General features: G+C 38.5%; 1 protein-coding gene across 3 annotated transcripts in view; it reads right to left on the bottom strand.

Moving 5' to 3' along the window:
• Positions 1–27200, bottom strand: part of LOC120460687 (leucine-rich repeat and immunoglobulin-like domain-containing nogo receptor-interacting protein 2) — a 292825-nt gene extending 265625 nt beyond the window's left edge. Inside the window, exon 1 of one of the 3 annotated variants that reach the window (XM_089134953.1) lies at positions 26559–27200. The gene's annotated coding sequence lies outside the window, so the exon portion shown is untranslated. Of the gene's footprint in view, positions 1–26444; positions 26533–26558 lie in introns of those variants that run through there. The other 2 variants (XM_039648602.2, XM_089134954.1) reach the window with 2 other exon arrangements.
• Between the last annotated feature and the right edge of the window lie 436 nt (positions 27201–27636).

Genomic DNA, 27636 nt, shown 5'->3' with positions numbered 1-27636 from the left:
TTTTTTTTTTTCCTGACAAGCATACATATTACCAGATGGGATGAAAAGGAAACCAGTATTAGTTATCTGTCTGAGCACGTTGGCTCACTCCTGCAACTCTGGGCCCTGTTCCCTGAAACATCTCTAAAAGAACGCAGATGTTGATTTCTTAGGGCATTACTAACCACTCTCTCATTCCTTCCTGGCCTCTATGGCGACCCTTATTCTCAGTGCATTTCCTCTCATAGAGACCTGGAGTGTCTGTGAGTCAGCTTTAGGACACATTACACCTGCAAATCTGGTGCTGTGTTCTGTTTTTGACTCTCTTTTTTTCATCTACTTACACTGTCCTGAGAGAGATTAGCTAGGCACACCGTACCTGGTGATATAAATAAACTCTCTGTCCAGAGAAGCTACAGATGCCAAACAGGAGGAGCAATAAACACGTAGGAAAGCTCAGACCGGTTTAATATTCATTCCGGGAGGGGATGAGAGGACGGAGGAATGGATGGTCTCTCTCTAATCCATAAAAAGGCCTCTGTAGGTCTCCACCTGCCAAAGATGAGGCATCAAGTGATCAGTCATTCTCAATGACCCATCAGGGTGACTCTGTGTTACAGCCCTGCAATCCTACACAAAGCCCCTTATTGAGCTGCTGCCCTGATTTCTAGCTAATTGGATCGCCACTGTTGTTCCTCCTCGCTGCTTTGGAGTAGGTGGTTTATAAGATTGAGCACATTGCCTATTCTTCCTTTTACAAGGTTGATCTCTTCACACCCACCTTCATCCCCAGAAACTGTCAAAGATTTCCATGAAATAAGCTGGGGATTGCCTGATTAGGCATCACTATAAACTGGTAACTGGGTCGTTTTTTTTTTTTTTTTCTACGTCAATTTATTTTAAAATAGTATGAAAAAAGCGGTGGAAAAGAATACTAAAAAAGAAGCAATTTGTCATGCATGATTGCGAAAATTGCATGTGCATAAACTTCTGTATTAATATTCATTATTGATCATAAAATTGATTATTCCCTAATAAATGAACACAAGTAAACATTGTCTTTAAACCTATGGGCATACTTACAAAATGTATTATAAATAAAATGTCTCATTTAAAAACCGTTTGCCCACAAAATTTGTTATGTGGTCCAACCAAAAACAAAACAGCAAATGAAATAGTGATATCACATAATGAAATCATGTGTCTCATGAGGCCAGTAAGTCTCTCAAAAGTCTCAGATAATTTGATCTTTTATGACAAGACAAGATTAGTTCAGGCTGTAAAATGTCATGTAGGGCGAATCACCTCATTTGTAAATACATTTTAAAAAGATTGTATTCAAGGGGTAAATGAAATATATGTACCTACACAAATTTTCAGTCATTGAATTGAAACTTTTACTAAAAACCAACAAAAATACATGTGTGCTAAACATTTTTCCTTTTCTTAGACCTTATATGTATGTAATTGACCTAACTATTCTTTCTATTACACATATTTTCTCTTTATACATTAACTAATCCTGCAAAAGACACCAATATCATATTTGCAGGCCCAGATATTTTTACCAACCATAGGAACCAAAATGTCCCTGTAGCGTAAGTAGTAATTCAAGTTCTGGCTCCTGGGGCTTCAACACACTGCAGCAGCGTTCAGAGCACTATGCCAGCGACGCTCGACATGCCACAGCACAAAGGTGGTATCGAGGAGACCTTTGTCGGCATGAAACCTCAGGGACGCACTTCTGATGTGGTAAAGCACAAAAGATGTCCTTGACGGAGATCACCAGACAAATTGCAAGCCCGAGAGATAGGAGTGCCACACAGGGTGGCAAATAACCTCTAAATCGGGTGTTACAGTGGGCTGCTCCACATATGCACATGCGCTGGATTTCCATATGTCATTGGGCTCATGAATACAGCATTAGGACAAGGTATGATGAATTATTGTCATTGCCAAATGGTAGGGTGCATCATAAACCTTTCAATGGGCATGTGACATGACACAGAGATTGAATATCCAAGGCAGCGAGAGGGTAATCTTGCACGAGCGATTGCATTATTTGAGCGCCTGAGTGAAACTAATCAGGTTTGAGGGCTCCACTCATCTCCAAGCCAGAAGCTCATTAGAAAGGCCATGTACGCCTGCCGAGACACACACTAACTGAAAACAGCGTCATCGAAAGCGCTGTTCTTTGCCTTTTGCCATTTGGACCATGCTGGTGATTTTTAACAACACTTCCGCAAGGACTAATGCAATGTTCACTGAGCTGGGGCATTGAATCATCAAAAATGTGCATCTATAAGAAAACTTAACACACACACATACCCATAATTAGGCCTTTATAGGACTCCTAAGAACAAAATTCCTTGTCTCTTTTTACAAAATTACTTGTTCTCCACATTCATAACCAGGTGTTGTCGGACAGCCATATGGTGAGTTTTTCCTTGCTTTGAAAAATCATTTTCACTCATAGCGTCTGCGTAAATTTGCGTAGTCTGAGTGTGAGTGTATGTGTTTGTGCGTGTTTGGGGGGGGGGCTTGAAAACCATCTGCTACATGCATCATTAAGTTCAGTCTCAATATTAAAATGAGAGGGGTTTATCATAGGACAATCACAACTATTATACTTATAATTTGTAGTAGTAAAATGTCTATACATGATGGACTTAAATTTTATGAGTTGACGTAGTGCAAGTTTATGTTGCATTTGCATTTAAAAAAATACCAGTGCAATACAATTGGATGAAAACATTGCACAGAGTTTTTAATTTTACTTTTTTTTTTTCCTATATAAAAGTAGTTCATTAGACTCATTATTCCAAGTCTACAAGAAGCCATGCAATACCTTATCAGCCGTCGCTTGCTACTATTTCTTCAACACTTAAACACTGCAATCATATTGGCTTTATGAAAATTCATTAGTACCCATCAAGCCTATTAGCACCCAACAAGGGGACGAGACCAGCAGAAAACTATAATATTATGATATATTATGTAGCAGACATCTGCAGATTGGACGAGATATGGACGGGACATTTCCATCGTAGAGATAATGAGGAATGGTTATACATGACTCTGCAGGGTCAATTTAGTCTTTTAAATTCATGAGATTTAAAGGACTTCTTAATGCAACATTCGAGAGGCAAGACAAAAAAGAAAAGGAAATTAAAAAAGTGGAAATCCATGTTTCATTACACTCATATTTTGTGAGAGAGGTCAGTAGTATTTTTGTACAGGAATTAGCTCTGAAATTGTGAAGGATTTTATTGGCCTATTTAAAGTTAAATTTTAATATAAATTCAGGCTTCGGGAACAGGAGAGACAAGTCAGGTCCACAAAAAAAAAAAAAGAAAAAAAAAGAATAATTGAAAAGCGACAGGTAGAAAAAAGAAAACAAGGTCTCAGTTATTCACTGTAGGGCACAATAAAGGCTATCCACTCTTAGGATTTAAATGATCTGGAATACAAAAAAGGCCTCATTTATCTTTCCTGGCCCCTGGTACTTAAAGCCCTCATTATGATAGGCTAATTATTTAGCACTCTCCATAACAGGTTCTGTGCCTGCATGTACTGGACCTTTCATTAATATACATTGTTGCCCCATTTTTTTTTTTTTTTTCAAACCTAGGATGAAAAATGTCTTAAAGGAATTTTTTCCCATCTCTTTCTGTGTGTGGACACACTCAACATCCAGGAGCTGAAAAATAACCTTATTTGACATTATTTAAACATGTAAGCCTGTGGCACAGCTACAGATGAGGAAGCCATGTTGTTCTCAGTCATATCCTGATGAGATTGTATTCATACACCATGCAGTTTTTATTTTTTAACTACTTTTTTTGTCAAAAAAATAAGCCAGAAAGAGGAAAGTAAAAGCAGCCATCCTCCCCCTAAGAGCTAGTTTAATAATGTATGAAGCTGCCGCTTCAATTTTAAGGTGCCCTAATTAGTTTGCAAACCATCATGGTTTTATTACATAGTCAGGCTCACAAACTTGCTTAATCTTGGCTGGTTAAGTGTCAGAGTAAACCGCAGATATCTCAATCCCGGATCGTTTTGTGACTTTAGTTCTGCTTTGCATGTTAAATGTAACAATCCAGCTGGCTTATGTCAAGGCGCTCGTGAAAAGGAGCTATCTTGCCACTTATACTCCTGCTGCAGACATTTCAGAACAGTACCCACCTTAAAATACAGTACAAACAAACAGAAGGAGTCTGCAACGGATTAAAAATTTTGTAGGGGGATGTGATGCAACATACCGTTATATCTGTCAGACAGAAAATGTTTATGATGTCCTCTTCCCCATGTCCTCAAATATGGGGAAGACGTGCTGGCACAGTTATTTTTTCAGTGAATGAGGCCATTAACATATAATGTGAACTTGACACTTTTTACCCAATCCATCTATGAGAGTTTATATATATATATATATATATATATATATATATATATATATATATATATATATATAGAGAGAGAGAGAGAGAGAGAGAGAGAGAGAGAGAGAGAGAGAGAGAGAGAGAGAGAGAGAGAGAGAGAGAGAGAGAGAGAGAGAGAGAGAGAGAGAGAGAGAGAGAGAGAGAGAGAGAGAGAGAGAGAGAGAGAGATACCACACATTTTTGGCTATGCTATTCTATGCTAGTCTAGCAACTAGTGCAGCACCCGGGATGTCTAATTTGCTCAGGTGGAAAGTAACTTGCTTAGGTGAAAAGGATGATGGGATATTGCATCACATACAAGACCTTCTAGACCGGATGGGCAGTCAGGATGCAGCCATTGCTATAAGTGCACAGTTAAAATGGCTCATCATCACATCTGAATTGGTTTTGCTCTGCCAGCCAGGCTTATTTGCATGCAATGAGGGTAATTAGTTGTTTCAGAGGGATTAGGATGGTACTTAGGTGCTGTGTTCCTTTGAGATAGCACAAATCTCTCGACACTTCTGATGTTTTACAAGCAAATGCATTGATGCATCAACTGCATCAAAAGTAAAGCACAGAAGAAAATAACTCAAGATAAAAATACGATTGAACCACAGCCTTGCATGTTCACATTGCAGTGCTGTTGTTTTGACATTTTGGGAACCAGATGCACCCTAAAGCCTCAGACATCAAACACCCTCTAGGTGGAACTATGAGTCATATAAATACACAAAACAGAATTTTTTAAAAAGCAAGTTGATTTATAATTCCGGGCAGAAAGAAACTAAATACAGATACAAACTAACAATAAAGAGGTGAGGACAGGTGATGGAATGGAAGGATTCAAGGAGGCTGGGACGTAGAATTTAGTACTGACGCTAGGGACGTGTCTCTACCAATATCCATTGAAAATGATGTATCCCTAGCAATAATTTCGATCAAAACTTAAACTATATTTATATATTGATATACCCGTCCCCACCAATTTCAAAATCAAGTCTATGCCACTGCTAGGAAGTGTGGTGAAGACGAAGACAGACTGGTGCAGATGAAGACTGTGACATGTTAAATCATTTGTTAATTAAAGCAAACCGGAAATAAATCAAATATAAATATTAGAATAACTTACACTTTAATTAAAAAAATGTTGCCTTCTAACTGAAATAAAATAAAATAAGTTTGACTAAGTAACTTTAGTTTGACTAAGTACTAACATTTATAAAACTAAAACTGAAAAAAAAATAATATTATATTATATATATATATATATATATATATATAGTAAAATAAAACTAATAAATAAAACAATTAAACAATAACTAATTCAATTAAATGATGCAAATCTAAAACTGTAACTTTTGACTTGTTTCATAATTTAAATGGTAGGATTAGAAAAAAAAAAGAAAAAAGAAAAATGTCTGAAAATAACCAATCCCTGGTGAAAGGAGTACGGTTCAAGAGCTGAAAATGTATATAAATAAATATTTTTTTTTAAAAAGTGCTACTATAGTATCTCCCAATAAACAGTACTAATCTTTCTGACAGGGGAAATGCAAAGCTAACTGGTTAATCATACACTGAGAGACAATGGTTAGATGTTATAAATAGACAACATGATTTAGATGAACAAAATGTACAGAACTAGAGCCTGGAGATTACATTTGCCCAACCAAGTGAGTCATAAAACGTACAAGTACACGCCTACACAATCATACAGCCGTGTTCTGACTGCATGTGCTTATACTGGTGTAAAAATACTGGATCTGTGTGTGTGTGTGTGTGTGTGTGTGTGTGTCTTTGTTTGCATATGCATGTATTTGCATGCATATATACATCACTTTAACCTTAACTGTGCAGTTATGTGCGCAAGGCCTCATGTCTGGCTGAGACAGTAATTCTTGCTGTAATGAGCCCATGTGGTTAACAGATTTGCTGAATGTCCACCGGTCTGGGCAAAAACCTGTTCCAAACAGTTGGCTGTGATACTGCAAGAGGCAGCTGCCCACTTTAGCGCAGCTTTTTCGGTTCACTTAGTGACCTAGCACTGGCAGATGACTGTGTGATGGCTGATATATTGTTCCTGTACTAAGAGTCTATTTGTCTTCCTGTGACAAGCGAGGTGCCAGAGTTGTCCTCAAACATGGGGAAGAGGTGCTGGCACAGTTATTTTTTTCAACATTGAATGAGGCCATTAGCATTTAATGTGGACTTGCCACTTTTTACCCAATCCATCTACGAGAACGTGCATTTTTTTTATACACAGATACCGCAATATATTTTACTGCTACAGTGTGCTTAAGTTGACAGCCTTTCGCACAATGTGCTTTTGGCTCCTAACTCTACCAAAAAGAACATCAAAAAAGTTGTGTGCCATTCAAAATTGAATAGACAATCCTTTAAATGATTTACAAATTAAAATGAACTGAGATTCATAGGAATTCATTTTAAATACAAAATTTTAAGCCTCATAGATCGAGTGAACAATATTATTGGTAATTAGAGCGACAGATAGATGGACAGAAGGATGGATGAATGTGGGCAATTCAATTTACATTTAATAAACTATACTGTAATAAACTGAAAGAAATAATAAAAAAAATAAAAAATAAAAAAAGCATGTTTGCCAGTTGCAACATTCTGCCCTTGAGCAATGCACTTAACCCCAAATGCAAAGCTGAAGTAACTTTCTTCAAGGTCCAAGTACGGTCTCAATTTGCCTTGTAAATACATGCACTTTCACTCACATTTGCTCTATAAAAAGGCAATGTGGAGCTATGGCTACATATGACCTTCTACACACTGTTAAAGGTGCAATGTGTAAAAAAAATGAGTATCTTTAAACAGAAGTGCAATATGACATCTATTACTATGTTTTCGGTGGTGTATAAAGTACTTACTTAATAAACCATAATGTTTTTATTACCTTAGAATGAGACATTTATATCTACATAACCGCGGGCACCCCTTCCATGAAGCATGTTTCTACCGTAGCCAACGTCAACAAACAATGCTACAGAGCGCGTTTCATCTCTACCTTGAAAGAGAAGCCGCAGAAACCTAGAAGCTAGCCATAGAGACCGCGAGTAGTGACTTTTCCCTTGTGAGTGGTGTAAAACATGTAGTTGGATTGTTTCATGTAACTTAGTTATTCCCCCTCGCTGTGTTATGGCTTTGCTATTTGGGGATAAATGTGCTGGTTACGTTCGCGAGACAGCTGATTAGTTCTCGTCATTGACCGTAAAACAGTAACGTTACAGGAATCACCAACCCGTCGATCTTGGTAGCATTTTAAGTCGATCGCGAAGAGTTTTCAAAATCAGAGAAAAAAAGACTATTTTGTGCAGTAAATTTTTGTCGCGCGCACCTGTGGGGGCATGTGGACGCGTCGAGTTTAAACAAGGCTTTACGCTTTAACCAGCTCAGCCACAGCAACAGCTCATATTTAGCCAGCTAAACGTTTACTACCCTGTTAGAAAAAATAAATAGTTGCATAGTTTCATGTGGTTCTTCTCCCTCGCTGTATTATGGGTTTGCTATCTGGGGAGAAATGTGCAGCTATTGTATTGTGCAATTATTATTATTATTATATTATATATTAAGACCCTTGATCCTCACCTGACTATGGCTTTATAAACTTTTTCTATGATGTGGTTTATAATGGACTGTGGTACAGAAACAGTGACAATGTTACAAACACTTGGCTTACTCTGGCTATTCTCAACTGTCTCAGACGACGATATGTTTGTCCCGTTTTAGCCAACTTAAGCTTCTTCGAAAGGGAGGGGTGAGCAGTGGGCTGAGCCCTTAGTGCAAACTCGCAACCGAACGCTAGATGTCGCTAAAAATCACACACTGCACCTTTAAGACACAACTTTACAATGAAAACATGGTAACAACAATTGCTTTTGTTGTTGACGCTGCTTTTGTGCAAATATGCAGAACACAAGAGGGTCACCCATCCAACGGCACACTGCAGGCTTGTTATATCCCTATTGTGAACAAAAGATGCAAAACAAAAGGGTACCAGCAGGACAAAAAGAGCCTGAAAAATGCGATTTAGGTTCCTCTATTGTAATGAATGTCTTTGTTCAATAAAAGCTCCATCTGAGAAATATATACCTGTAAGGAAGCCAAGGTAACCGTAAGTCTTATCAGCAAAAAAAGAGAGATAAGGAGCAGGATTCGGTGGACAGCATGGCTGCGTTCTTAGTGTGTGCCGAAGCCAAAGATAAAGCTAAGCATTGAACATCCACTCCTGACGGCTTCCAATATCTGTGCGCCAAGGTTACTCTCCGATTTAAGCTGCAGAATTTGCAGATCAAGTATATCACAACAGGTTTGGTGATTATGGATCACCTATCCTGTATCCTACACAGAAAAGAATGACAAACCACTTTGGTTTATAACTTCAAACTACCAGACTGTTTATAGCACTAAAGGTAAAACAAATATATGCACTGCCTACAGTACATCCCCAAATAATGACTGCCTTGGATACAAGTGAGTCAAATACAAATAACGTGTAAGAGACTTAACAGAAAGAGGACAAACAAATAAATATCAGTAAGTAGAGTATCTGACAAATCTCTTGAGTTGTTAGTAGTCTAAAGAAAGTTAACAATCTTATAGTTATGTGGTTTGAAATGCATTTAAAAACAATGTTTTGAAATTGGTCAGTTTGGAGGGTAGTTTTCATCATTCAGGTTGTGACATGTATGCAAAGTGTGCTCATAGTGAACTGGATCACATTCACTATGTAGTTCCTAACCAACATTTGTATGTGGGGCCCATATGGGTATGAAATGGGCTGACAAATGGGCCCCATATAGGCTTATCTGCAGATTGAATATTGGCCACATATATTCATTTCCCAGATGGATTTCATGCTGGATTGCATTTGATACTAGGTGGGACCCAAGTGGGCACAAGAGCCATCTTGGTCCCAGCTAAATAATAAGTAAATGTGTCAGTGGTTTTGGACACAGTATTGGTAAATAAATGGGTAAAATTCCTCAGTCATGTGCCTCAAGATCAGAACATCAAAAATGATAAAATCATTCACACTGACAGCTCTCAGTTGTTTTATGAGAAAGTCTCTTGCTGACACTTACATCATTATTATAGCAACAGATGTAGATGCACCAGATACTGACTACATACACTCTCTGAACAAACCAATCTGATTTCATCTCTTGGAAAATGACAGTAAGGGCAGTCAGTACTACAGATCTGATTTTAAAACCGGATTTGTGTGCAGTGTGAACAAAGGCTTTAAGCTCATGTCTCCATTTGATTTCAGACATTTTGCTTCATGATGAATTTGCTTTAAAATGTTTCCTCTACCTGTTTTTGTTGTTATTTTTTGTATGTCTAAGTATGTCTGTATTTTCAAAGAACAACCAAATCAATTTACTGCATCAACTCTACTTTAATGCATCAACCAAGAAGTGAATTTTCCAGTGTTCAGTGAAATCTATGTAATGGGAGATATTAGAATTATTCATACACATTTGAGCATATATGCTTCTCAGAAACACAGAAAGAAAAAAAAATCAGCATTGTCCGGAGTAGAGTATCTGACAAATCTCTTGAGTTGTTAGCTGTCTAAAGAGAGGTTTAACAATCAATCTTATCAAAATGCATTTAAAATCAGATGTTTTGGAATGTGTCAAATTCATTTAAGACTGCAGGTAGTTTTTTTCATCATTCATGATGAAACTTTCTGAATATATTCATTTTTTACTTGGCCCGGGATAGTTAAAGGTATAGTTTAACCATAGACAAAAATTTGCTCATTGTTCACTCATCCTAATGTTGTCAAACCTGTATGGCTTTTTTCTGTAGAACCCAAAAGATGATACAAACACAAAGGTCCTTATGATGCCGTTTTTGCACAGAGAGATTTTCCTTGTCTTCTTCCAGCAATATCTACCTCTCCATCTTTGCTCGGCTCTCAAAGTGACCTAGTTCGCAGCTAATGAAAGCATTTTTTTTCTCCTTTCCTTCTCCAACACATGGGTAAGTGCAAGGTTACCTGACCTTAGCATATGTTGGTGGTGCTTGAGCCACTGCGAACCAAGGAGAACACATTTCAAACAAGAAACAAAAAACCTGGGGCCATGGCTGTGGAAAACTAAACTGGCCTAAAACATGGACATTAAAACATAAAACATTCATTAACAGTACTGCAGGGATAAATGAAGCTTCTGTCACAAATCTTTCCCATCATGACAGAGGAGGCGATTCCTCTTGGCCTGACTGAAGTCAGGCTAAAAGTCTGCAAGACTCTTTCAATGAAAGCTCATTTGACTAGGGTTTTTTATCCTCATCCCGCTGAATGATAGACGGGCAAGGACACGTGCCAAGAGCTTGATGCTTCAATTAACCATGGCGAACACCCCGTTCCTTCCCCTCCTAATGAGGCAGAAAATATAGCCTTCTTTTCACTTTTAATTCACCTCCCTGGGTGAGTGCTCATTGGGATTCTCCAATATCAATCTGAAAGATCCGATTTCAATCATTCACAGATCTTCGAATGTAACACATAAAGTATGTATATGTAGGCTATGTTCACACGGTCAGTCCAAATACGATTATTTGTGTGTCTGATTGGAATCTGATCTAAATGATTGATTCCCCATACTGAGTATTGCAAATAATCAGAACAAATTTTCGCGTCCCGTGCCTCTCTTTCGTTTTACAGAATATCTGCCTAGATTTCTATGGCAAATTGCGTTGGAAGGCATACCGTAGGCTACGCCTTTATTTACAAAATGACAACATGTAGAGGCTGGTATGCATGTCTTTATGTCGTGCCGTCTTCTCTGCCAGTCTCAAAACAGGTCTCAATTTATATCATCTCATCCTTATCAGCTCATAGCATCATATGTGACGCTATATGACAAAACGGCGAAATGCTACACACATGGCACCCTCTATCGTTAATATAACACTCGAATAAATCCTTTAGCGTAATATGAGACTACCCTACCCTACCCTACCCCACACCTAAACCTACCCATCACAGCGCGTGTTATATTAACGATAACGGGTGCCATGTGCGTAGTATTTGGCCGTTTTGTCATATAGCGTCACATATGACGCTTAAAGGATGAGAATTGGTTGTTTATATATTGCACATTTCTGCTCGATCGGCACTTGCAACAACACAACCTTGTTTCTGCAATGACTTTCAGCAGGTATCCTATATCAAATTCTGACATGTTTTTTTTTTTGTTTTACGTGGCTTGAGAAAGTTACATAAATCAAGAAATCCGAATAGAGCTGTCAGACTGAAATGGACTTTGAGAAATGCTATTGGAAAAGGATTTCAAACCGCACATGAATGTAGCTAAAAAAAAGATTCTGATTGGATTCCAATCAGATATGTAAAAAAAAATGAATTTGGACTGACATTGTGAAGGAGGCTTAAGCTATTGAACCTTTGTTGATGAGCTTTCCACAAGTGTCATTGTTTTACCATTTTATTTGAATATTTTTTCAACAACCGAAACGAGGACTATTTTAATTGGCAGCAGCAAATAACATCAAATGGTGACACCTAATAAATACTGCAGTGTGCATGCCAATCTGAAAGCTTTAAAGTAAATAATGACACATTCACCTTCTTTATGAGGATTCTGCCAGATCCATTGTACAATTATGTTAATTCTGCAGACAGACACTAGCTGACTCGTCTCTGCTTGCCGCATATGGTGACAGAGAATCTTTCGATCTAAATTTAGCTGCACCATCTTGCCCTTCAACCACACCCATAAATTCCAGTCGCAGTTGGACTTGGCCGTGCCAATCAGCAGTGCCTCCTCTCTTTGGCAAATGAGAGAAGGTCTGCTTGGCACCTTCTAAAAAAGTAGCAGAATTAGAGGAGGATGAGACTTCTTTTCCTGGGTGAGTCTTGGGTGTCTGCCCTGGCCATCTGGGGCTGCAAAGACTGAGGAACCAGCCAAATACTGTGAGCGAGAACAGAAATCTGTGTTTTCCACAGCGAAGAATGGCCCTGCTGTTAGCTTGAGCTTACCAGGGCAAAAATGCATAGTGTTTCCCTAAATGACATCTAAAACGTATATTTCCACTACTTTTCACTTGTACGGGAACAGTGTGGGGTGGCAAGCCTCTTATTTCAGAGTCAATCTCAAACGTTGCAGCTGAATACAAAACATGATCTTTTGGGCTTACAGAGAATTCTGACTAACTGACTTAAAAGCTCTTACAGAGAAAAAAGTATCAAGGTTCACTCTGGTGAATCTCACGAAACATGTCAAGAGTGTCTTGCCAATTTACACATTAAAACAATTTTAGACATGGAAGAAGAGGCGAAAAATGGGACTTCCGCGTCACTCGCAGCGAAATAGAGATAGTGATAGTGAGAGAGAGAGATTCAGATTGAACACCATGATCCCTCTATTCTCTGCAAATATTCTCTCAGTTATAAGTGAACAATTGACAAAGAAACCAGATGTTTGTCAGTTTTATTGGTTAGTGCATTCGTCTTAAAGTGACAGCAGACACCTAATATGCCTACTGTTGTCTGTCTTTCATGTTAAAAACAATAACATCCAGCTTTAACAAAGATTAAACTAAATTTAATTTCTACAGTGAACAAATAGTGAGGTATTTCTATACCTGAATACTGTACCTGTCAGACTTTAACTTCGTTATTTAGTATTCATCGCTTGCTTGCACTTTGTGTAGGCCTACTTGTTCTTATTTTATTACTGACTGTTGGGAGTTCAACAGTTAAGCTAGAGTTTTTGATGTTGTTTCGGAGAACTTCAAATGAACTATAGATAATAAATGAAAAGCAAAGATACACCCCCAATTTTTTTGCTGATCCGAAAAATGACCGGATCCGTGGCTCAAAATCGTAAATAATCAGAACCGTGAATTTTATGATCCGTTGCAAATTTTATATCATGATATTATCTGTTGTACTGGCTGATTTAATTCACAAAGGACACGTTCAATCAGCAAAACGAAACAGAACGGCAGCATCTTAATGGTGCTATAAATAGGCTTTATTTCCCCTTATGCACATTCAAATGTCTTTTGTTTTTTTGTTGGGGTGACTTGTTTTTGTGAGATTTGCCAGTTCATTCTAGTCTAAAGGTGAGTCATAACAGAGGTGATGCCGCCAGTCAATGTAGCAGTGGAAAAAAGCAAAAGCTTGATCACTTCACTGCATCTATTAAGCCCCATCTAATATGATCAGGGTGCAGGCTGCTCGTATTGTCATGCATTACTTTCTGGCAAGCTCCCACATAGAAGACGAAAACTTAATTCAAATTGCTCTCTCTCTCCGTTTTCATTTCTCTCTACCGCTCTCCTGTCCTCCTAACAAGCTTGTACCAACATCTGTCTAGATTCATGTCTCAAAGATTTTTCCACCCTTTCCCCAATTTCCGAATGGCTCAACTCTTGCTCTTTCAACAATAGCATACAAACAGTTGGAGATAATGAAGTCTCCTTGGGCTGGGACAAAAGAGAAAGAGAGAGAGAGCAGCTAGGAAGTGATCAAATATGGCCTAAAGCCAAATGCCTTTGTAGATGGTTTTTAAGTTCCCATTGATCCAAGGGTGGGCACATTGAAGGAATGAATAATTTATGGTCTGTTTTTTTAGATTTTTAGATTCGAGAAAGGCCGAAATTGGAGTCTCAGTAGGAATATGACTGTCAGAACTGAAGTTGTCCTCAAAATCTTCTGAGAAGAACCAGGGCTAATTCCTGCTGAGGAATGCACGCAATTCAAAGACAATATATCTCTATCAAAAATGCGGCATGAAGGACTCTCTTAGGGAGTAATGGATGGGGCCTCACTTTATTTAGTCATATTTCTCTGCACTGATCATAGCACCATATTGTCACATAAATCAGTGACAGGTGCTTTTGGGACATGTTTTGGAGCATCCCAGCAGCAGCCACCGAATGCAGCTGATGTACTTTACAATCCCAGGAGGGAGGTTTTAAAATGATCAGCCCCGTTCTTACAGGTACAGTAAGGAACGTGCTCTGCACAGTGTCTGCAGTACTGGAGCACAGCCAGTAAAAGTGCAATAATGCTATGAGTCAGGGTGACTCAGAATATGGCTGCAGTTGGTGATACATATTCAAGAGAAAGTAAGACTTTGTACTTAAAATATACAAAATCATTGTTTTACATATAACAAATATCCTTTTAAAAGTGCATGAGGTTAAATGGTGGTAAAACGGAAAACAGTTTTGGTGGAAAGGTAGGAAAAGGTGGTAGGTAACACTGAGGGGAAAAAAAGAAAACAACAAAATATAATAATTAGAAGAAAAAGATTACATAAAAGATAAAATGCAATAATTATCGAATAATTATTTAAATATTCATCTAAGAGTATAACAAACCTAATTAAGCTGCTGAGCTAGTTTCACTGCCAAATGAAGAAGGCAAGATCATTTGGTAAGCTTTCAGTTGGTAGGCCTGGCACATTTGTGAGACCAACTTGAACATGAGTGAAACCTCCCTGAGGAACTTTAATCACATTCATGTGAATCTCCCAATTGTGCAGATTCCTATTGGAATGGCTGGACTGAGCAACAGTAAATGTGTAGTCTTTCTAATATCTGAATACAATTCATGCTTTTCTGGTTCTGATAAAGTAAATATTTGAATACATCTTCCTGTAATACTGAACAATAGTGATGTTTGGAGATCACAAGACTAAAAGTGGCAAATATCACCAACTTGGATAAATTTGGCCCCAAGCAATAGAGGAAAAATGGAGAATCTGTTGCATTAAGATACAGCCTGTTTGACATGTCCAACCACCTAGTCTAAGAAGTTCTTTGCAGAGAGAGTATAGTTGAATGTTTCTGTTGTTGTTAAAAAAATACTCAATATAAATAAATAAAAACTTCAACATCTACATATTAATACATTAGTTAGGAATATGCAGTTTTTAGGGGTAGATAAGGTATAGCTTTCATGGCACTGCCCCAGTGACAAACTTAAGGCCTTTTTTTTCTCTGACATTGTTAAATGTCAACAAATATTTTTCGAACTTTAATCAAATAAAGGAGGGATTAAAACAGTGTGAATGACGAGCCCGTTCTCATCTTTTGGCGTCATATAGGTGATGCCATATGACATTTTGTCGAAATACTATGCACATGGCACCCTTTAAGCGTCAATATAACACGCAGAACCCAAGGCGTCATAAAGGTGACTGGCATCCTTTAGCGTCAATATGAGATGCAGACTCTACCCCAGACCTAAATCTACCCATAACAGTGTGTGTTATATTGATGCTAAAGGGTGCCATGTGCGTAGTATTTCGACGAAATGTCATATAGCGTCACCTATATGATGCCAAAGGATGAGAATGTGTTGGAATAGCCATTAGTGATTTTAATGCAGACAAAAGAAAATCATATTTAGAGGCATTATCAGTCTGGCTGGGTGTGAATGTGTGCAGGGGAGACTGACCATTGAATGGGAACTGTTTGCAAGACAAAACAATAGAATTAATAGACTGAATAGATGCTAAAAGATGATAACAAAAACCAGTTTACATTTTAGAGTCTAAGCAAAATGAAATGATCTTGAAAAACATTTAATTAAATGCAGAGTTTTAAACTTAAATATATGTATTTTATTGTATGTCCTTTAAGGTGTTTAAGATGTGATTGATGTTTATTGGTTCTTCAAAATCCATTGCTGTTTGTCAGGACCAAGGAGGTCTACAGTATAATTTTTGGAGAAGCCTACAGTACCATTAGCATCCCTATTTATCTCAATCCCTCTGCCTATTGCTATCTAGTGTTCTGAATCGTTCACCTGAACTGTGATGTGAAAGACAGCAAAGAGTAAATCCCTTTCAAGCTCTAAAGAGCCCTCCAAAGAAATCTGTCACTGGTAATAAAATAAAAAAATATTGCAGTTTATTTGTTGCAAGAAAAAATGAATACACAGCTATGTCTGATTGGGAAAATAATTTGGAGGACAAGCAAATAATATATTATTAACATTTAGCAGATTGCAAATTCACATACACTTATGCCCATAAACACACTGAATAGCTGTTCTCTTTCTGTAAGAGCTCGATAAGAGCCTCTTTCTTCCTTGCTCTCCCTCCGGATGCCTGCCACGGTGGACCACAGCTTTGTGAGATAGACACAACAACGGCATCCCCAGGAAGTCTTTCCCTGCCATATTCCCCCACATCCTCTTCCGTCCGACCCCCACCGCCTATGATTCTATACCCGGCTAGACCCAGGGGCCTGGGGATCCTCAGTAATGCAGCCTTCATTGATTTATAATTCCGTGTTATACACTGACATCCAAGGGTAAAAATTACACATGTTGACAATGGGAGCACTGCTTGTTCGAGCCAAGGTAAAGGTCATCATTTAGATGCTGTGTCTTTGTTCCCAAGCCGATCGAACGGCGTATTAACATCCAGAGAGCATCTAATCCAGCAAGTAAAAAAAAAAACAGCAAGAATGCTCTATCATGAAACAGCCAGTGCACTTTGATAATGCAGTACACTGTTGCATACCACTGATCTCCGTGGGTTTATATGTTTCTAATATGGGTTTGCCAGCCCTTAATATTGCTCCATTCATCCAAAACTGACTTGTCTGGAACACCTTTTGGCATGAATGACAACAAATAGGCTATGAAGTCAAATCCAAGGTTGGCAAACATTAACCTAAGTGTTTGTGAAGGTGCTTGAGCTGGAATGGAATGAGATCTTCACAATCTCCCTCAGGAAGGCTTTATCTAAACAACAAGCCATTTTTCAAATTTAACACACCACTCTTGTCCCTAGTTAAATATCTCTCAGCAGAGCGTGTCATCTGAAGTGCCTATGTGAACTCTACGCTGTGCATAACTGAATAGATCAGGGAGTGACTTGTTGATTGAAGAGATTCAATTAAATGTAATTCAGTTTAAAAAGCCAGACACCATTTTTATGAGGCATCAAACCATTAAAACAGTCGTTTTCATGTTCAGTATATAAATTCCATTGTTGTATTATTGCATTAGCACCAAAACTCAGTATTTGTAATCCTCTCTGCTGAGTAAGACTCAATATCCCCAAGCTAGTCAATTGGTCTATGCCATGTCTCAGCTTAAATTATTAACTGTATGGATGAGTCTTGTGCCAAAATAGAACATATGCAGCAGTTTTTTGGCCTCCGAAGCACAAGCCAGTCAATAACCTAAATAAAAGGCTCAACAAGGAAGTGAAGTAAGAGAGAACGTTCATCAAACTACTCCAGAACAGCTGATACTGACAAACCCACTGACCAAGCCCACACCGAATCTACACACACAGCTCCACAGAAAGTTGGCTGATTTCTACAGAATTAAAACGCCCACCATTCATAAAATTATACTCATTTTTGCCCCTTGCGTGTTTGTTTATTAAATATTCCGGCAAATTTAATTATGTCTTTGGCTACTAATGAGAATTTTTAATACTCTGAAACATTTATTATCAATTTTGAAAACAACAAGGGATTATCACGCTTCCGGTTTCATAGGCGGGATTTGTCAACCCTGTGCATGTCCACTTCCAACGCACTTCCAATCTAACCAACAACACCAACCCTACGTAAGTTTTCATGGATTCCTGACTGAATTGAGTATAAGGAAGAACTGGATTAAAACTTTCAAATAAAACAAGGTAGCACGTTTGTTTGCTGAATCAGACTAATTTACCAGGGATGCCATATAAATAAACTTAGTGTAGTCCTTTATCAGTTCGCCAGGGAGATCGGTGATTCAACGGAATGGCAGTGCACAAAGATCACTGAACCCGGAAGTCCTACGTATCAGCGTGATAATCCCCTATTAGAATACACTCACCTAAAGGATTATTAGGAACACCTGTTTAATTTCTCATTAATGCAATTATCTAAACAACCAATCCCATGGCAGTTGCTTAGGGCTGTGGTCAAAACTCCAAACTTAATGTCAGAATGGGAAAGAAAGGTGATTTAAGCAATTTTGATCGTGGCATTGTTGTTGGTGCCAGACAGGCCGATCTGGGGTGGGTTTCCCGTACAACGACATAGTTCACTGCTTCACTACCATAGTACGATGCATCGTTGGAAAAATCAACTAGCTAGTCACGACTGTTTCCCGAAACCCACTGTCGCAAAGTATCGTTCAACCACGTTGGTTTTGCACGTGGTGGAGTAATAACTGATTTTAATGAAACTGTTTGAGATCCAATTAACGCTAGATTTGTTTTATATAAATTACAGACATGTCATCTGAGGACTATTTCTAATTGTTCTCAGTTGTTTTGCTTTATTACCAGACTCAATATTTGGCTCGTTCTTACATAGTGGAGCGCGTTCGCACATGCGCACTTTTCAAACACATTACTTCAAATCTCTTGACAAACTAAAAGACGTAAATTCCATTTGTAAGTATTCTAAATAAAAGACACCGGTTGTACTGAATGTCAGCTTGCTCATTATGCTCAAGATAAGGATTTATTACCTCCAAATGTGTTGCAATATAGAAACGATGCTTCTAACCATAGGTCGAGAGCTGACGTTCAAACCACCCAACTTTGCGATGCTGTTTGCGAATGTTCGTTGGAACGATGGTTTCGGGAAACACCGAATCGTTGAACTATGCTGATAATGACGGAACTTGCGACCATAGTTGGCTAACGATGCTTTCGGGAAACGCACCCCCATGAGTATTTCACAATCTACTCAGTTACTGGGATTTTCACACACAACCATTTCTAGGGTTTACACAGAATGGTGTGAAAAGGGAAAAACATCCAGTATGCGGCCGTCCTGTGGGCGAAAATGCCTTGTTGATGCTAGAGGTCAGAGGAGAATGGGCCGACTGATTCAAGCTGATAGAAGAGCGACTTTGATTGAAATAACCACTCGTTACAACCGAGGTATGCAGCAAAGCATTTGTGCTGTATGCATCAGCAGCTTATTTGTCGTGCTTGAGATACAGCAATGCCATTGTCTTATATCAGTACTGTCTGTTTCAAACACACCCAAACTAAGATGTTACTCTATTGCATTTTTACACATTTCTCTATTTTATTTCAAATTTACATCCAACAAACATTTCTTAAATAATTAATAAAATTATCATTTTATAATTCATTAAGGAGCCCCTATGGATTTTTTAACATGACTTTTCATGTAGTGTAACACAGCTCTAAGTGAATGAAAATATCCTGCAAAAGTCTTAAATCTGAAAGTGCACAGTATACAAATATATTGTCTTTCAAAAGTAAGAGTTGAATGAGTTAATGAAATTAATTGTTTTTCAAACGAGTCATAAGCCATTTCACTTCAAGACGAAACATTAGCATATTGCCCGCCCACTTATTGACACCAGGAAAGACTTGAACCCCCTCAAACATTGCAGCTGATTCCTGTGGACACCGCATAACATCCTGTTGGGAAGACGCTGTGCTCTACAATGTGAAGGTTTTTCACTGCCCAAGGAGTGGTTAAATTTGATCTTTATTATGATATCACAGCTGTATAATCCTACACTTTTGCTGTGTTCCCTTTATTTTACGGACAACTGCTACTTAAATATCTGAGTACAAAAACATAACATTTAACTGAATTTGAGATACATTTAATAATCACCAAGCATTTAATTTGGTAGAATTTGAATACTATTCATGGTTGTGCCAAAATGGTATTCAACCTGCCAATTTTTATGGTACTATGCTTTCAGTCCAACGGGAAGAATGACCGTGTCAGAGCCCCAATTGCCATCATTTGTTTCAAATGATTAGTGTCAATAATTACTTCCCTATTAATGAAATGCATCTACTATCACAAACAACATCATTATGGATTGGTTAATTGGATGAGTTTAGGCATATTAGCCAATATTACATCTAAGCATGGAGGGGTGCTGCTTTATGGTCCATTTTCAACTGATTGCATTTTGGGCCCTAGTTACAAACATCATGAATGTGCATCTGCCATGAGACTCTCTCTCTCTCTCTCTCTCTCTCTCTCTCTCTCTCTCTCTCTCTCTCTCTCTCTCTCTCTCTCTCTCTCTCTCCCTCTCTCTCTCTCTCTCTCTCTCTCTCTCTCTCTCTCTCTCTCTCTCTCTCTCTCTCTCTCTCTCTCTCTCTCTCTCTCTCTCTCTGGATCAATGTAGAAATGTAATTATCAAGCCAGTGAAGGTGTAGACAGCCATGTCTGTTTGCATTCTCGCTAACCATGCAACATACCATTCACAAATCATGTTCTGATTATCTGCTTAGAGAAAATGGGTTAGGATATTTAGGGCATGACAAGGTCTATGTTAAAGCAGACAGTGTATTTTTTAAAGCAATAGTCTAGGTTCAAAACAAATTAAGTGCAATGGACAGCACTTTTAACATTGATTACCACAATCATGAAAAAAAAAAATGTTAGTAATAATCTGGATTACAATGGAAGTGAATTGGGTCAATCTGTAAATGTTAATAGGATAGTCCATGCAAAAAATAAAATAAAATAAAATAAATAATTATAATAATAATTTAGTCACATCCATGTCATTGGAAACCTAAGACTTTCTTCTGTAGTATACACACACACACACACACACACACGTTTACTTAGCCATCTAAATGGGGACATTCATAAACGTAATAAATTACACTAATCCTACCGTTAAAAACAATAACACAAAACTTTCGGGGGTTTTTTTAATTGTAAGGAAATTAATATTTTCTGAATACCGAAACTATTTGGTCATCAGCATTCAAAATATATACATCAGCAGAACAAAAAAAAAAAGTGTATATGTTTGGGTTTAACTATATACAGGAGGAGTAAATGATGACAAAATATTTTGGTCAGACTATGCCTTTAAAATAGACACAAGACACATTTTTTACAACTTATTTTTTACCTTTCACCATGTATTTAATTTTTATTATGTTAGTCATCATTTAATTTAGTTTGCTTACTTTTGGACTTAGATATATCAGCCAATATGTCAGTTATCGGCTTTCAAATATAATTAATTTTAAGTTATCAGTAGGCCGAAAAGTTCATATCAGTGCATTCTTATAGTGAAAAATATTATTTAAACAAAATTGTTTATTTTATTTTATTTTATTTTAATTTTCTCGGGAAGTTTTATTTGCTTTTTGAAAAATATTGTTTGACTTGTCGCCTAACACACAGCACTGAAACTCTGAAACATTTATTCAGAAAGAAACAGAAGGCAAAGGACCTTAGGTGAAGGTCATACGAAATCCCTCTATATGCAGCTGAACCTGAGGCAGGCAGACTGACTTCCTCCTTAGATTCTCTCCCCTCCTCTCCTCACCTACTATTATAACCCTTTTATTCTTCTGTTCTTCTGTCCATTGTGTCACCCATATGAACCATCGCTAATGCTTGGTGCCAACTCAGACTCAAAAGTTTAGCTTGAGGTGTCTTGTTTCCACCAGCTCCAAGGTTGCAAAGTTTGATTGCAAAGCCGAGATAGGTGTCAGGGTCATCTGTCCTAATCCACCCCAGAGCCAGTGGCGTCCATTCATTCCCCTGAGCACCTGCTGACATTGCCCTCCACCCTTCACTACACTCTTCTCAGGCTTTGTAACAACCATCAAGCCCTATCATGCCATACCATCCATTCCCCTAAGCACCCCTCACATCACAGGACTGGGGCTGAAACAGGATGGAAGACGTCCTCTTAAGCATTGCTACAGGCTACACGTTTCAGTTTGGAACAGACCCTGGAAGACTTGGCAGACTCTGCATACATGTGTCACTTAATTGAAACTCTTTGACTTCTTAAGGTCTTCATTATACAGCATGAGGCAATACAGGACTAACAAAGAGAACTGCGGAAAATAAAAAGAAGGGAAGTGCTCAATTAATCCATGAGAGCTTTATCAAAAATGAAACAAATGTTCATAGCGTTGTTTAAAACAGCGATTCTTCATGTTTTGCTTCAGAACCCAAATTGTAGATTAGACATCAAGAGGAGACCCAACACTGTACCAGAATTGGTTAGCGTAATAAAACATTAAAATGTCAAAATACTAGCATGAACTAAACCTGGGCGATAAACAATATCAAACAGCCAGCGAATGACGCTAATAAGTGATTTCTGTGTCTCTGTGTGAATTAATGGCGTGGTTTCATCTCATACACAAACTCGCACACACTGTGTTTTCACCGACTGCTGTCTTGAAATATAAGGACAACTTAATCTTCAGAGCTGCTTTGAGGGTCATTTCAGGAAAAACTACCATCAAATACACACCGACTCTGTGTGTCATAACAAAGACATCTCAAACAATGCCATATTTGCATTAAAAATGTCATAACTGACCGAATGACACTTAATGACAGTTGTCACAAACATCCATAAAACGTCCTTAATATTCATAACATAGCCTATGTCATGTCATGATTATGAATGTGTCATGTTAGTCTTATGCACACCCCTTCAAGTAAAGTGTTAGCTTTAGGAAGCCTCCAGAGTTGAATTACTGTTTTACAAAAAATAATAAACAGTGCATATTTTATTCACACATTTACACTTTAATTCTGAAATGAATGCAGTTTTTAATCAGGATGTCATAAAAGTCCTTTTTAAGAAGATCATCTAATCTAACTGTATTTTTAAACGCTTTGCAAAATTTGGCAGAACTTTACTAACGTCATGCGCATAGTGCCAGCTTGTTTTCCAGCAGACTTTAAGGATCCTTGAGGATTAGTGCTGCCATCTGTTTGTATATACCATCCAGATGTGTTATATAAATACATTGATAAATATGTTTATGTTGACAGAAAGCAGAGGGATGCAAGTGTAACAATCAAAGGAGTAGCAGTAGTGCCAAACCCCTGCTAAAATGAGTCTATGTGCAATACATCTCTACGGTCATTCAATGGCCAACACTTGCCTTAGAGCTCAAATCAACAATACTGAAAGATAGCAGATGGGGCCAGTGCTTATTTTAGAATCCATCCCCCCACCCCCCGTTATTTAGACTGGCGGCAATGAGAAGGCACAACTGTTTTTGTGGTGGCCATGACATCACCCTGATGTGCACTAATGATCTGAAGCCCTGTGACAGAGTCATTCAAGCTCTCTCGTGAGAAGGTAAGAGTCACTCCGCTAAAGGTCATGGTCTTCAAAATACAGAAAACAAATGTTGACAGAACAATGAGCATTGATTTTTTTTTTTCTCCATCTCTTAATGGACTCACTATAAATATAGTTACAATGGCTGAATCATCTCTTTGAGGTAGCAAGAGCTCTTGTATTACTGGAGGTTTGTATATTTAACCTCATTGGTCTCCCTTTGATGTCAATTACATGTTTTTGTTGCCCTAGGGTGTGATTTTTTTTTTTTTTTCAAAGGCACCACAAAAAAAAAAGATAAGAAAAAAGAAAATAATTTTAACTCAGAAATTGTTAGAATATTTGACGAAGAAACAGCAAGTAACACATTCAATTCAACTTGACATTTAGAAAATACTTAAAACAGAGCTAAATCAGAGCAGCCACAATGTCTTAAAGTCTGCCTCAAAGTCTGTCAGTTTTCAGTTTCAGGTTAACCATTAATGGCAGAACAAATTTGAAAATAATCTTGTATTTTAGACTTGGTTCCTGTAGCTTTTGGTCCAATTTGTACATTATAGCATGACACTAGCAACACTAAGTCACAGTTGGGGGAAATACAAAAACAATCATGAATACATTATAATTGACTCTAAATGAAAACATCAGCCAAACTGCAATGTAAAACTCATATTTATGAAACTTCATCTTTGTAATAGAAAATTTGGTTTAATGATACGGAAGGATTCTATCCTATTTGAAGGATAACTCTCACCCCCTTGAGTACTACGATTTTTAACGCCAAAGAAACGCATGATTGCACGATAGACATGCCACTCCACATTTTTAATGTGTTGTCCATCCAGCCAAAAAAATTTATTAAACTAGCCTAAGATGGTCTGTTTTGTTGGTTTTAGGCACTTGCCAGTTTGTCAGACTGGCTAAACCAGCTAAACCGACCATAAACTGAAGGTAAACAACTGAAAGTCCAGCAAACCAGCTTAGGCTGTTTTTAGCTTATTTTAGCTGTGTTTGTGTAATTGCATGAAGTGTGTATCTGGCCTGACAGGAGTGTAATTGAGACATCATGTTGGCAATGCCACTCAGTGTCAGCTTGTTTATGAGTGCACTGAAAAGAAATACTTTTTCATTACCCAGTGTAATTCTCTGCATATCCAGAGTGAAGCGACATACCTTGAAATTATTTTTGAAAGAAATAATCAAGTACACAATCAAAGCATCTTTGTGCATTCAGAATGCATTGCAGTGACCTTGCCTCCTAGATTCAAGTTCACGGAAGTCTATCATCCCCTTACCCAATCTTTTCCACCATCAAACAACACATTTAACACAAAGTTATCGAGATGGCCACGAGAGCACCTTCAGGCATGGCTGAGCTTCAGCTTCAAGTAGTGGCAAACCTCCTCACCATGCCACATGTGTTGATGCATCTGGCTTCACTGGGAACAAGCGGTCCTGGCAATGCAACGAAAGGATTTTTCTGTGACTACATCTGCCGGTGCATTCATTTTCATCCAATACCCTTCAAGGCTTGTTTCATAACAGCAGGCAGGCAGACTACGCTACTGCTGTCGCATAGCAATTACTCCATTTATACATTTGTTGTTCTACAAAATTACAATTAATATTTGTTTGAATGGAATATATGGAAAAGTTAATTCTATATATCCCAATCTAGACTATAGCCAAGTATTATGAGTGTAAAAAATGCAACTAAATCAAGACAACGTCTAAAATTCAGAGCTGCATCTTCAAACACAAACCAGCAGATCCAAGGACTGTGCGACTGCCCAGTTAGCTCTCAATAAAACATCAAAGACACAGAACACACAGACATCACCGCCCTCTCGCTTTTCTTTTTCTTTCTCAATCCAATTGAATTCAGCCATGTATAACTGCCAAGATAGATTGTTCATCACATTTTCGAAGCATTCAGATAACGGTCAAATCCAATGCCTTTCTCTGCTCCAAAATTCACACGGACATATAATGAGAATCATTGTCATATTCAGATACTTCCTCTGTAAACTCACATTAACAGACCGCCTAATCTGTTTCATCTGCAGCTTTCAAGTCATGGGAGTACTGGTAACATGAGCAGACAGAATCATCACTATGGACAGGATAACAGAGGGGCCAATTTCAACAGCCAGGGTTATTTATTATTCAATTATTTTAAATATTTCAGGGCAGACAGGATGTGCATGCGATGATAAATATTTCAGTCCCTAGCTCCGACAAAGGAGGGGGGCCACTTGTCCACTACCGTCAAGGGAGCGCACACACGCTCCTCGACGAAGCTCTGGGACATTCACGCCCAAACCCGAACGCCTGTCCTTCAGTTTGCCAAAAAAATAAATAAAATAAAAAAATAACATTAATATTCTGCCCCTCTCCATCTGGCCTCAGTTGCGTCAAGCAGCAGCACAGATATGAGGCTGTCAAACCCCTTTCATCACACCTTCAATCTCTGTTTGCATTTTCACACCCCTCCTTTCTAAAACGTGGTCAGAAGAAAGCCACCAAATTGCTTTGTGCGAAGAAGTCACGGCTGAACTTGTGGGAGAAGTGACAGCAAAAGTAATTACAAAAAAAAAAGACGACAACAATCAGTTGGTCACAACTCTTAAAGTTGCGAGATCATCTTCAGTGTAGGAATTTAAATATTCCCCCTCAAAATTACATATCGCTGGTGTTAACCCCCTCCTCCCAACCCCTCACCTCCATTTACGACGAATGGGGGATCCTGTCAAAACGAGGACTGTCTCGCACTGTAATTATGTTTTTTGTCCCCAAACACCCCAGTAATATCTGCCAAGGTGTGAAGGAATAAATCACGTTTTTAGCGCAAAACCTAAGGCACCATCTGAATAACATTCACGAAGCCTTTAACTTTAATTGAACTGAACAATTTGCGTTAATAGTTCGCAAAAAAAACAACGACTTACATTCCACCCTCATTTCCTCTTCAGCAGTCGTTGGGGAACAGTAACATCAGCTCTCTCAAACCTGAATTGGATTTGGTCAAACATGCAAGACATTGAACTTGACTAACATCTTACCTTGAAATGCTATTTGTGATCCTATACTCCACAGACTGGCTGAAGCAAAGCAATGCACGACCCAAATCTCTTCAGTTTAGCCCTCGCAAAGCAACAAACGAGAGCCTTTCTGATGAACACTTTTTTTTGTCCTTGCTTCAGATTTCCTTTTATTACTCCCTGCTTTTATAATCCCATCCTTTTCTTCTCCGTTTTTTTCTTTTTTGTTATAGAACGTCTTCTGTTTTCAGCGTTGAGTCTAAGGGATGCTGCCTATCTCTGCAAGACTGAGAAAGAAAAGAGAGAGAGAGACAGAAACGGAGGCAGCTTTCCTCCTAGCGCAAGGTCCTCCCGTCAGTGGCTGTAGGAAGCAGCTGCGCTCCAACCTCGAAGAATCCTGCCGTGCACCGCTCCACTTAGCTCATCCTCCACGAGCGCTTGCATTCCGGAGAACTTTCAGACTTGAACGCACAATCCGCACTCCGCGTTGAGACTGAAAGGAGCACAAACCTTCTGTGTTTAATCCGTTTGTTAGTTCTTTTTCTGAATTGTGGGTTTAATTGTCTCTTCTACCACCCGGCACAATGTCTAGATGCTCAGAGTATTGAACATAGCGTGTGCTCTCTCTCTCTCTCTCTCTCATACAAGCTTGCACATATGCACACACACGCTTGCCCTCCCTCCCTATTGCAGTTCTTTCCACCCCCTCCATCCATCCATCTGTCCCTCCCTTTTTTCACTCTCTCGCTACATGAGAGTCTGACAATTACTGCATTTGTGTTTGGAGTTGTCAAAGATAAAGGATTGCTTCCTACTTCCCAAAGCAGGAATAACATGTGGCTCTATATGCAAAGGAGAATGTGCAAAAAAGACTTAGTGATAATGAAGGGAACGCTCTTCACAGCTGTTTCGGTCTCCTGAGCAAGCATACCACCAACCTCTCCAAGGAGAGATCTCTGGCTGCACCGACTGAAGGGTCACCATTCAGTGTTGGCAAACTGTCAAGAGTGATTGAGGAGGTAGATGAAAATAGAAGCAGATGAAGTAAGCAGATCAGCGCTTGCAGGAAGCAAGGACAATACGCATCGGACAGAAACCG

This window comes from Pimephales promelas, chromosome 9 (genome assembly GCF_988280905.1).
Source record: "Pimephales promelas chromosome 9, fPimPro1.hap1.1, whole genome shotgun sequence".
In the NCBI taxonomy this organism is placed as follows: Eukaryota; Metazoa; Chordata; class Actinopteri; order Cypriniformes; family Leuciscidae; genus Pimephales; species Pimephales promelas.
The sequence above is the reverse complement of the archived record's forward strand: the minus strand, read 5'-3'. Positions and strand labels throughout refer to the sequence as shown.